Genomic DNA, 12,161 nt, shown 5'->3' with positions numbered 1-12,161 from the left:
TTTTGATGTTTTGCTTTCCCACTCTTTGAGATATTCCAGTGCATCAGCTGTTGTTTCAGCTGTGTCCAGTACCTGGCCATATGTGCACTACATGCTTGTTTTGTGAGAAATAAACCATCATGGAAGGTAAGTTCAGCTTACTATTTCAAAGCCTTACACAACCAGACTCTGAAATTATAATAAAACATTGTATCGCAGTAACATAAGAAATGTGCAGAGGAAATTTTTTTAATAAGAGGTGTCATAAACTGTAGTAACAACCAGTTCAGGCTAGCTAGCTTGAACATCAGCTATTATTTATTCAAATTCTAGGTAAATGTAAAATGAACATAAAATAGGCAGTCTGATCATAAGAATATTAACTCCAACTGATAAGCAGGATTTTTTGGTTTTTTTGGGGGGGAGAGACAGTCTAGAGAGTCTTAAATAATATAATATATTATCAAACTAGTTTTTTTCCATGTCTCTCATCTATTTTCCCATTGCAACCTTTTTTAAAGGCTCTTCTTCACAACGCTGTGTTGTCCTGATCTTGAATCAGTGATTATTATAAATGTAACTGACTGTCTCATTTTTTCTTTATAGGAGTAGGTGGAACTCAATTAAAATTCTGTGCTATGTATGTGTGTGTATATGATTGTGTATGTATTTGTATATATATATATAAATGTATATATATATATATGTGTATGTGTGTGTGTGTGTGTGTGTGTATACATATATATATATAAAATGGTTAATGCCTCTGTAGTGGTTTTAATTAAAACCAAAAATTTTTCATACAAAGCCCATGACATTAAATTCTGTGTCACTCTAATGTTTACCCTTCTGAAGCATCTACTCTGTGTCCCTCTAATCTTTTCCATCTACTTGGAGCAGTGGTATTTTCCATAGGTATCCTTTGTAGAGAGATAAAAATGTGAATTTTAGAACAACATGGTGAATGACTGTTTATCATAAGTTTTTTTTTCCTTTTTTAATCTCTTCTACTTTGCTATACCATGAACTACATAGATGGTGTCTCTATTTTATAGCAATGAATTTTGCTACGAGCTCCAGGAACTAGTCTAAGATCTACTTATAACACTAGCTCTTTTAGTGAGAAAAATGAGCACCTTTATGATTCCGTATTCAACCTCGTCATTTCAGTTCCTGACTTGCTCCTTTTCAGTAACTGAACTTAATGAATTTTTATTCCCAAACATTTTCCCTCTTACAAGTTTGTCTCGATGTGTAAAAAAACCTGTTTTTAGAAACACAACCTGTTAAATTATCCTACTATCTCCAGCACAAAAAACTGTAACTATGTGACTAAACTGCATATAAAACCAATAGTTTTGGTAAAGTGAGACAAATATGTGGGGGGAAAGAAATCAAGTTTTAATGATTTATGAACAGATTAAAAATATCCTTTTTATCAAAATTATTTCTTTATGATTTTTCCTTTTATGATTTCCTGCAGCAAAATGTGTTTTTGGAATACCATATGTACCATACATACATATGGTATTCCAAAAATGCCTCAGCACAGCTTATTTGGTAGATAAAAGGTCTGTTTAAGGTTTTACTCTAGATAGAAGATAATAGTGTTTTAAACAGGCAGTGACCTAGATATTATAATTCATATTCTGGCAGTTCTCCAAATGTTGAAGTTATTTATATCTGATATTTTAAATATTAAACCAGCAGACTATCAAAACCACAGGGATCCTACCTCATTTTTTTTCCAGTCACCAATTTTAATAGTACTCCTTACTATCAAGAGTGCAGACCACACATGAAACCATTTTTTAGCTAAACTGTCCAGATTGAACTTTTCCAGTATTTCTTACAGTTCAATATAAAACACATACACAGACAAAATAAAAAAAAACCCCACCAAACAAACAAATTCCACAAGGATTCATTTTATATAAATTAATCATAAAGTGATTGTTTCTTCCTTATATTAAAATAGTCAACAATATTGCCTTGTTTTCAATCTTGTTTATTTATTTTAATAGTATTTCCAGTCACATTTCTTAACAGGATATAAAAATTAAAGAGAAAATGTAAAGCAAGAAGTTCTTTTTTTTTTTTCATTGTAAAGCTTTTTCAAAAGACAAACTGGTTCTTTTATTCTAAATAAGCATCATGTTTTTCAGAATTGCTGATAACAAGAAATATTATTGCACACTTTGATACAATGGATAACAATCCAAATCCAGAAAATATCTATATTGCTCCCATGATGTCAGAAAGACTAGATAAGACAATTGGTATTATGACAACGAATAGTCTTTCCTGTAGAGAATATTTGATTTAATGATAGATTGAATCAGGATTGGTTATTCACCACTTGAATGAAATAAAACAGTTAAGGTGGCACACAACCAGAAGTATGAAGCTGAAATTAATTTAATATTTGCTGTGTTTTATTTTTTGAAAGGGACTATTGGAAGAAAGATCAACTAAAAACATACATTTAAAACATGTAACATTTTTCCATCACTATATTCTAAAATCTCCCAAGTATATTCCATGTCTTGTGTTTGATTATCCCTTTAATGACTACCATCTGGGGAAAAAAAAACCACAATATAAAACTTGAGTTACACTCATAGCATTAAATTATCATGCTGACTTGTCTCCATGGATGAAGATGCTGAGTAATACAAAAATATCTTGACTGCTGAATTTGCCAAAAATAATCAGAATAAATTTTAAAATCTGCAATCCAATCTATCCCAAACTCACTGAATTGTATTTCTGAATAAATGTGAAAAAGACAATAAAAATAATTCAAATGTATACTTGGGAAGAAAAGGTATCAATTGATAAGAAATTGGAACTAAATGTAATCGCAATACCTTATTGAACATAATTTTTATCACATGAAGTGAAATAATTCCCCCAGTGAGTTTTGTTCTCATGTAAAATGAATAGGGCTATAGACATCCAGTTTTTGAAGTTTCAATAGAATTGTTATAATTAAGGGTCACAAGAACATATAGTTTATGAAGTCAAGAGAGCAAACTAATGCTAAAGATCCAGAGTCAAGTAGGAGTACAAGATGATAGCGCAGAAGAAGTAGCCCAAAGATGTTTATAGCTCCCCAGTAAATCACAGCTTTTATATTGTTTCATAACTCCAAACTCCATTAGCCAGGAAGGACTGCTAGTTTTGTGATCCAAGTATTGAACTGAAGGCAGGCAGCATGCAAGATGGGATCATCCAAGGCCTCATTATCTAAAACACTTTAAGCCCCATGTAATTTCAACCCTTTAAAAAAAATTATTTCCAGAATCTTAATCCAATCTCATAGGCAGTGAAGCTGTGATAGTCAATATTCCAATGACAGAGCAAGTGCAGTATCAAAATTGTGTCTGGAAAGGCTTCGAAAGGCACATTTTCTTTTGAAGTTATTTCATTAACTTAATGATCCACAGCAAAAGTTCTATGAATAACTAGAATGGCAAAACATTGGAGAAGAGATACCCACTATGGGTATGAAAAATTCAAAGAAACAATCGTTCACTTATAATTAAATTTTACTTCTCTGTTTTCTGTTTCTAGTTTTCTGACTGATCAGAATAAGCATGAAATACAGTTCTAAGCAGATAAAAAAGGAATAAGGCCAGGTCTGCTTTAAGCTAAGTCACCATAAATACAAAGAAAGAAAGTGAGAGCAAATCCAATGACTTGTTAAGATGTCCTTGCACTTATGAAAACTTGATATTTCTACATAATAGGAGAAATTTGTAAATGTGGCACTTGACTCTATACTTGATATTTCAGTCACTGTAATTCTTGCTGTGTAATGATACACAGATAATGATCCTGCCTTAATAGTATCTAGTATGACTCTCCTTAAGTGTCACTGACAAGAGCTTTCCACCAATAAATTCATTATCAGATAATAATGAAAAAGTTTGGGTTGGAAGGGACCCTAAAGATCATCTTGTTCCATCCTCTCTTCCAAGGGCAGAAAAATCTTCCACTAGACCAGTTTACTCAGAACGCCCCCCAGCATAGTCTTGAACGCCTCCAGGGATGGGGAGCCCGCATCATCTCTGGGACAATCTGTTCCAGTGCTTCACCATCCCTACATCTCCTACTCTCCTTCATCTTAAGGTTATTCCCCCTTGTCCTGTCACTGTGTGCCCTTGTGAAAAGACCCTCTTTAGCTTTCTTGTAGGTGCCCAGTAGGTACTAAAAGGCCACTATAGGGTCCTCTCTGCGCTGAACAGCCCCAGCTCTCTCAGCCTGTCTTCACAGGTGACCTGCTCAAACTCCTAAAATCAAAGTAGTGACTCTGGACTGGTGCCAACAGGTCAACACCTTTCTTGTGTTGAAGGTCCCAGACCTGGACATTCCAAAGCAGGTCATCTCAGAAGAGCAGGTCACTCTACCAGAGGGTGTAGTACTGACTTCAGTTTAGGGGTCTGTTTGGTTTTGTCTTCCTTATCAGCAATATTTTTAAAACCCTCTGATTCTTCTACACAGGGATCAGTGCATTCAGGACACCTGACACTATCAAACAAATTTCTCTCTTTCCTTTCTCAGTGATAATTTCTCCTAAATTATTTGTAACTGTCATATCTAGTCTCTTCACTGAATGATATTCTGCACAATGTGGCTGCTATGCTCAATCAAATTAATTTTCAATACTGACTCCCACTGGATATACAGATAAAGATGAAATAAAGCCTATAAGCTGATACATGCTAAAGCCCAAAGTACCAAAAAAAAAAACCCAAAAAACATAATAAGATATCTTACCATGCATAAAAAGAAAGAAATCTATGAATGTTGTAATTAGGATTTTCAACAGAACTGGAGGAACACCACAGAGAAATTGATTCCAAAATTAGTAAAGGCTACAGGATCTTACATGACTTGTTTGCCCTGCCTTCTTAGGCAATCTTTTTCAAACTATGAGATGTATTTCTAGAAAAGTAAAGCAAATGAATAAAAATATTTTAAAAATCCATAATATAATCTAGAGAGCTGTTATTAGAGGGGAAACATGATATTGAGTCTAAGCAACAGTTGGAAAAAAAGTGGTGGGATTAAGTTCTAAGGAGTTTACAAGATTAGTTCAGGTTCATCAAAAATATGAAATGCTAATTCCACAAACTTGCTCCTTTCCTTAAGGCTTTGAGAATTTTTCTGACAGTATTGTAACTATATCAAGTAAGCAACAGGATACAAAGGAAGAGTGGAGAGTGGGGTTCTTTTATCTCCTGCAGAGGTGTTAATAGGAAAGAAGATGATATTTGTCTGCTTTATTTAGACATAAATATGAAGTGGATTTCTGAAAGAGTCTAAACCTTATAAGGACTGTTTTTGCAGGACACTGTCTTACATAAAATAAATTATGATTATCTGCTGCAGATTGCATTCCAAAATATAGATTTGAAAAGTTGTCAAGTATAATCCATTGCTTATTGACAAAATTAAAAAAAAAAAAAAAAACAACAACAAAAAACCCAGAAACCTGTAATCCAGGTGACTTGAACTCTTTTTCTCTTGTATAGAGATTTTACCCGGTCATTTACTAACAGCTATAGCTATCTATCTGACAATTCCTTTTTCTTTATATTTTAAATCACTCCTTAAGTTCACAGACAACTGTAGTTTGGTGCACAAACTAAGTTAAATTATGTCAAATAAGTAATATGAAACGGATATTGGTATTGATAGTGCCTGAGACCATCAAAATAGGAGAAAAAAATTAAATCCTATTCCTATACCCTTCTTACCATGTCTTACAAGGTTTTCTCACTCCACCTCCAAGGAAGTAACTGAAGAGAGGAGAATAAATGTCTTATGTAAATAGTCAAAATTGTGGCTTTTATACTACGTAGTTTAGGAAATTTGCAGAGCTAAACAAATTTAAATCCTTTTGGAAATCTCTTGTAATTTTTTGTGGTTTGTAGTAGGTAAATTTCACTTCTGATATATTTTATTAAAAATTATTTTTAGAATGTGTGTTTCCTGATCTTTACTTCCTAATTTTTCAGACTTCTGACACTGCTGGGAAAGTGTATGATGTAGAGTCATTGCATCAGCAACAGCAGAGTACACATGTAGCAGTAATGGCAGGACATTAGTAGAGGAGTAGAGTAATGGCAGGACACATTAACAAGCTAACTGAAATGAAGATGACAGATAACATGACTGAGAAAGAAACTTAGAGAACCATATATTAACGTTAAAAAAAAAGAAAGTTTAATTTGTTTTATTGTTTAGTTGATTGAAAGACAGGGCTAAAACTTCAAGCTAGTGACTTTATTAAAGTATTTTTGAACTTCAGTTTCATGTATTTTTAAAATTTCTTTGTACCTGCAAATTGGAGCACAGATTCTCCTAGTTATCATTCTCTCCTATGATAATACCTTACCTTATGCAGTGAGCTGTCATAAAAATATTTTAATAAATAGCAAAATCTTCCTATAGCTGGAGATTACATATAGGAAAAATGTTTATTTTCTCTCTATAACAGGGGAACATTCTTTTTATATAATTTTTCTTCTAATCAAACTTGTGAACTTGTTTTCTGTGAATTATTTGGTAAACAATGCTAAATGTCCTTCTTTCTGTACCCTTCTCTGAAAATCTTTCCCTTTCTCTCTTTTTTAACAGGAGTTGGAATTCACAAAGTTGAGGTAGGAGACTCATTTTATTACTGGGTAATTTAACTAATTTACTAAAGCCAAGGCTACTAAAGCTTTATGATGTTATTGTGATTTGTGTCTAGTAGTTATTCACTATGGCAACTTACAGAGAAGGTTTACAGTCAGCAAAAAATCTCTTTTCCACAATATAGAGAAGTATTGTGGATTCTTCCTGTCATTGGCCTGTTGGATAAGATTTTCATCTAAAAGGATCAATTTTTTTTTATGTGTTTATAAATAGTTCTGAAGTATAATGGTGTCTTCTAACTCCTGTCTTTCCAGTGACGCTGAAATTTTCCTGTAATTAATTTTTGACTTTTATCTGGAGGCCAGGAAAACAGAAAGCTTTCAGGCAGTTGTAGCTTCACTGGGCAGGGGAACACACCCTTTTTTCTTTATAGAACTTTAAAATTGCCTTTAAACAAAAAAAGAAACACAAGATGGTGCTCCTGATTAAAGACAGTTTTGAACCTGCTTTTTCTACATAGATTTGAGATAAAACTGAGTTTATCAGGACACATATCTAGAAATCAACACGTTCTTTTGTAATGATGTCGCACAGAATTGGAAGCACCCATTAACTAACATATAGAGAGAGAACCTACAGAATTTTTTCAAGAATACTCTATTTTCATCTAGATTCCTAGCATGGAAGGGTAAGAGTGTATAGAAGTTTACATGTCGCTGCACAAATGATAAGCAAATGTCCCAGAGTTCCTTTTAGGAATCTCTCCACCCTACTGATACACTCTGTCTTTAGATCTTATAGTTCCTCTGCTCCAGCATCTGAAAAGAGGCCTTAGGGCCTATTCTGAGTGGTTGCTTGAAGAGAAGCTACCTAGAAAACAATCATAAATTTATGTTTGGAAATTAAGGAAGTCATAAGAAAAATAATCACATCTGCAAAAAATTCCATTCTGGTTAAGAATCACTATTGTTCACTCTGTTATTTAAAAATCAAAGAAGAGCAAGCAAGCGACAGTGCAGAGAACAGGATTTAACCAGAGAGCAAGCCCTTTGCTTCTGGATGTCAGGGGCTGGTGGTGATCCAGCATCTCTCCAGAAGCCAGTTGGTTAGACCAAATTCAGATTCCCTCCAGTTTGCTGGCTGAGATATCAGTGGGAAGGAATCTGCATCAACAAAGCAAAATCTTTAATATTTTGCAATTTAAATGTGGGACTATAGGACTAATTAAAGAAAATTGAGTTTGGTCACACGACCAGTAAGCAACCTGAAGAAATAACTGACTTAACCACTGAGCTGAGTCCTTCAGATCCACCAGACCAGATCTCCCTCCCATTTGCAAAGCACAGCCCAAGGCAGAATTTGCCTGACTGTGGGGTATATGTGAAAGTACTCCATATATATTTTGAACACAATTTATGCTTCTTCATAGAATTATATATGTGTCCTAACAATATACTTTTGTATGTCACTCTTTATCTACGTACTGGTGTTCTCTCTTCCATGTATCAGTATAACATGACAGCAACAGAAATCTTCCACATGTAACAATTGATACTATAGCAGAAATCAACACACATCTTAGACTAAGTATTCCAGGGAAAGCAAAAATTGGCCTTAGTTATTATGAACAACTACTTAGGTTTCTGATACAATTAATAGATTTAACTGTTATTTAAAACCTTCAGGAAAGGGCAGGTTTAGCTCACAGACTATATTATAAAAATTAATGTTTTTATGTTTAAGGATCAGGACCTGTGTTTGGGACAGGAATTAATCCATTAGTTATCAGCATAAAAATTCTATAATTATATATGAATAGCTATTTTTATCACAGATTCCTTAACCTTTTAACCATAATAAAAGCCATTAACTAATTCAAATATTCTTTCTGCTTCTTCATCCTGCAGATATCTTATAATGTTTTCATTCTCAAAAATATATTTACAGACAGTTTGGGCAGGTGTATGACTGAAAAAGGTCAAAGTGAAATACCAGCATACTTAACAAATATATTTCTGCACTCTGTCACAAAAATCCTTTTGGTTGCGTAGCAACTGCCTTTTTAATTACTACTTGAAATCTAGATTTTAATAATTTAATTAGTATTTTTCTTCATTAAACTGTTCACCCAATGAATTTAATGTATTCAATGCATTCCTTATTTTTAAATGGTCCTTTTAACCTCCTTTCTTTGTCCTTCCAGCATCTTTGGCTATGTATTAGAGGCTAAAAACCTCATTAATTTCATATCAAAAAACCACAATCGAAAGGAACCAGCCTTATGCAATAAGCATAAGAGACATCTTAGGTAGTCTTTGTAGCTGAAATTGTTTGAGCTCAGGTAAGCATTAGTGAAGGCAGTCTGGTTTCATAAAACTAAGGCTTTCAGTGGCAAAACTTCAGCAGCATGTTTTGCATGGCCTGCCTTTAGTGGTAGTGATGTAAGTTTGAAATTGTTTATCTCATACTATTTATCTTAGGTAACCAGAAATATAATTCCTCATGAAAAATCCTCAGCTATTGCTCTCTATTAACACATTGCTGAGAAGCTGAAACTACAAGAACCAAATACTGTGAGAATAATTATGTGAGGGGGAAGGAGATATTATCTAAACAGCTGCGGAACACATCCACTTTTACTCTAAGGAGCAACAGTGCGGGTTAAAGTTGACAGCAGAGCAAAGGTGCTATCACTACCAGCAGTCAAGGTTTATATGCAAAGAGGGAAAAAATACATGGTGGCAGACACCAAAGCATTCAGCATATGTTTACTGGGTATGAGGAAAGAAGATAAAGGAAACATTCCATACTAAATAGTTCTCTTAGCAGCAGTGACTTCTGTAATGGCAGGCAGCAAGAAATTTTTATTTGGCAGGAGAATGTATGTGATTTCTGTTTTCTATGTCTCTATATCTGCGTAAATTCCGAGATACCATTTGTTGAAGAACATTAGTTTTTAAAGCTCTTTAAAATTTTAGAAACATTTATGTTTTCATTATCCATTTATATTTTGAAGAAATATGCATTTCTTTCTTATTGCCCCAAATTAAACCTTAATCGAAATTCAAATTTGTATATGATAGACTTAAATATCTTAGTATCTGAAACAGATACTGTCTCTGTTAGACATGTAAGTGGTTTATGAAAGTGTTCTGATATATTTAGCATTTCAAATATCATGTACTGAAATCTAAGAAGGTATTGTTTGATAATTTGCAAATCTAAAAAAAACTCTTTCCCTGCTCAAATATAAATAGTTGTACTTTAATGATTCCTAAGAAGCTGAATCTTTACCACAGTGCTTTCTTTCACTACATGAGGTATTAATCTAACATAATTTTAATTATTGTTATGTTTAAAATCTTTACAATGTGCATGTCTGTTTCTTCACCATCCAGTCTTGTATTTGCACTTGCTTCTTTCTCATCCACACTGTACTTTCATAGCAATTTTGAGATGATCATGCATCATTTTAAGATATTTTACAGGTGATTTGTTCAAAAAAAACACCAAAGAAGACAATCTTAGCCTTGTGGGTAAAACATAAAAAAATTAAACTCCTTGGTTCATTATCTCTCTCATTACAACATGTTTCTCTAAATAGGATTAATAGACTACCTACCACAGGTTTTCTGCACTGATTGCACATGAATTTGTGGATGCTAATATTCAAGGACATTAAAACCAAAATAAAAGAAATTAGATGCTTTCAAATAAGTGATCCTTTAACGTTTGGTCCCATAAAATAAAATAAACATTACAAAAAATTAAGCCTATAAACATCAGGAAGATGGATAAGTTGACACACCATTCTGCATATCTCTGTTTAATAATATTATATTTCATTTCCCATGCTAAGAAAACAGCCATTACCCAAAGCAGCCACTCGTAAACAGCCATTGTGAACAGATTGCATCCTTGTTGGTGGTATGATAATTGAAATAAGTTTACCAGTCTTTTATGAGAAAATACCAGATGTATAAAATACCTATTAATCAACTCGCTCAGTTTTGTGAATATCAGTTTTAATACCAAAAGCTACCAAAGAATAAATAGAATAAGAGGAAAAATATAAAAGGATTTACAAAATGGCTCAACAACATGTTGCATTGCTTGCAGGGATAGAGGTAAAGGAGGAAACAGTCTAGGCTAAAAGGATTGTAGTTTTTGGGCTTTGCTTATGGACATTGATTTCACTGTTTATACCTGCCTGCTTTTGAGGCTTTGCAATGTCTGTCCCATAAACCTGTTATAAAGCAACCTTGTGAACAATAGCAGAAAGGCAGAGCTGCCCATCAGTCTCTCAGATATTTGTTTCTCTTCTGTAATAATTGTAAATTCAATTGTCAATGTCTAATTTTGCATTTGTGAAATAGGCTTCAAAGGCATTACTTGTCATAGAGTAAGCTGAGCTAATGTTACTAGTTTCTCTTCCTGAACAAGTTTAGAGTTTCCATTTTCTTTCTTCCTTTTTTTTTTTTTTGAGCAGTGAGAGAAGTGGTTTTGTTTGCTTATTATTATCAAATGTTTTAGAAATTTAAGATTCATCCCGAATTTGTTTGTTTGATTGTTTGTTTGGATTTTTTTTATTAAGAGGAAAGATAAAATTCTCCTGGAATGTTTTTGTACTCTCATTGCAAAACTCATCTCTTCTCACTGTTTCTATCTACAAACACTGCTGTCTATGCAGGAAATGTACTTAGCTGGTGATGGAAGCCATATAAAAATATGGATAAATCAGCTGCTGTTACTTAGGTAATGACAGCAGCCAAACAAGCTGTAGCATTTGCTAGCTGCTTCACTAGTCTTTACAAGTTGTAGGAAACCTGTACTGCATTGACCTTTGGCCAGAGATTACACACACACAGAGTCTTTTTGCATTGCTTGAAGTTCTAAGAGCATTTTGGAAAAGGCAACTCAGTGGAGTGACCAAATTACATTTCTGACTCCAGTAAAACCAGTTCAGCTGGCCTTTTTCAGCCAGTGGTGCAAGTAAATAGGACTAGTTTGGCAAAAGGAAACAGGTCAAACTAAAGATTTGCTGGCACTGAAGAGGAACTGCCTTCAGACCACCTCTAGGTCTGGTTTTGCATTTGGTGCTTTCTTAGAGCATATGTGTTGGTTATTTCTAGTGAAAAGACTACAGTTCTTCTACCTTAGGAGTATGACATGCAAAAGCAACACTATGAGATTTCAAATAAAGATATCCACAGTTAAGAACCTACTTTTACTCTACTTTTACTTAGAAGCCAATGGAATAATAACATATTTGCAGATAAGTAGGCTATGGAAATGTCAGTGTACATCTCAATTACTACTGTTACTTAGAAAAGTATTTTGCTTGTGCCACAGGAATCAAAGTACAAAGTACATCAGTGAGTTTGATTATGAATTGTGATCCAGCTATATCTGAATACCTTTTTATTTTAACAAATCTGTGTTTAAAAAGCAAACTATCAACAGTGTGACTGATACCTTTGATTCAGTGAAAATAAAAGGGGGCATATATAAATAAAATACTTTTCTGGCAGATG

The 12,161-nt window shown here is 33.6% G+C and overlaps 1 protein-coding gene across 7 annotated transcripts in view; it reads left to right on the top strand.

The window, feature by feature from the left end:
• PTPRD (protein tyrosine phosphatase receptor type D) overlaps nucleotides 1–12,161 on the top strand; it is a 1,172,279-nt gene that overhangs the window by 606,687 nt on the left and 553,431 nt on the right. For all 7 annotated transcript variants that reach the window (XM_054517855.1, XM_036402900.2, XM_036402899.2 and 4 more), the window contains one exon: nucleotides 6,628–6,650. The gene's annotated coding sequence lies outside the window, so the exon portion shown is untranslated. The remainder of the gene's footprint in view (nucleotides 1–6,627; nucleotides 6,651–12,161) is intronic.

The sequence above is a fragment of the Molothrus ater genome, chromosome Z (genome assembly GCF_012460135.2).
Source record: "Molothrus ater isolate BHLD 08-10-18 breed brown headed cowbird chromosome Z, BPBGC_Mater_1.1, whole genome shotgun sequence".
Lineage (NCBI taxonomy): Eukaryota > Metazoa > Chordata > Aves > Passeriformes > Icteridae > Molothrus > Molothrus ater.
This window is presented reverse-complemented; position numbering and strand designations above follow the sequence as displayed.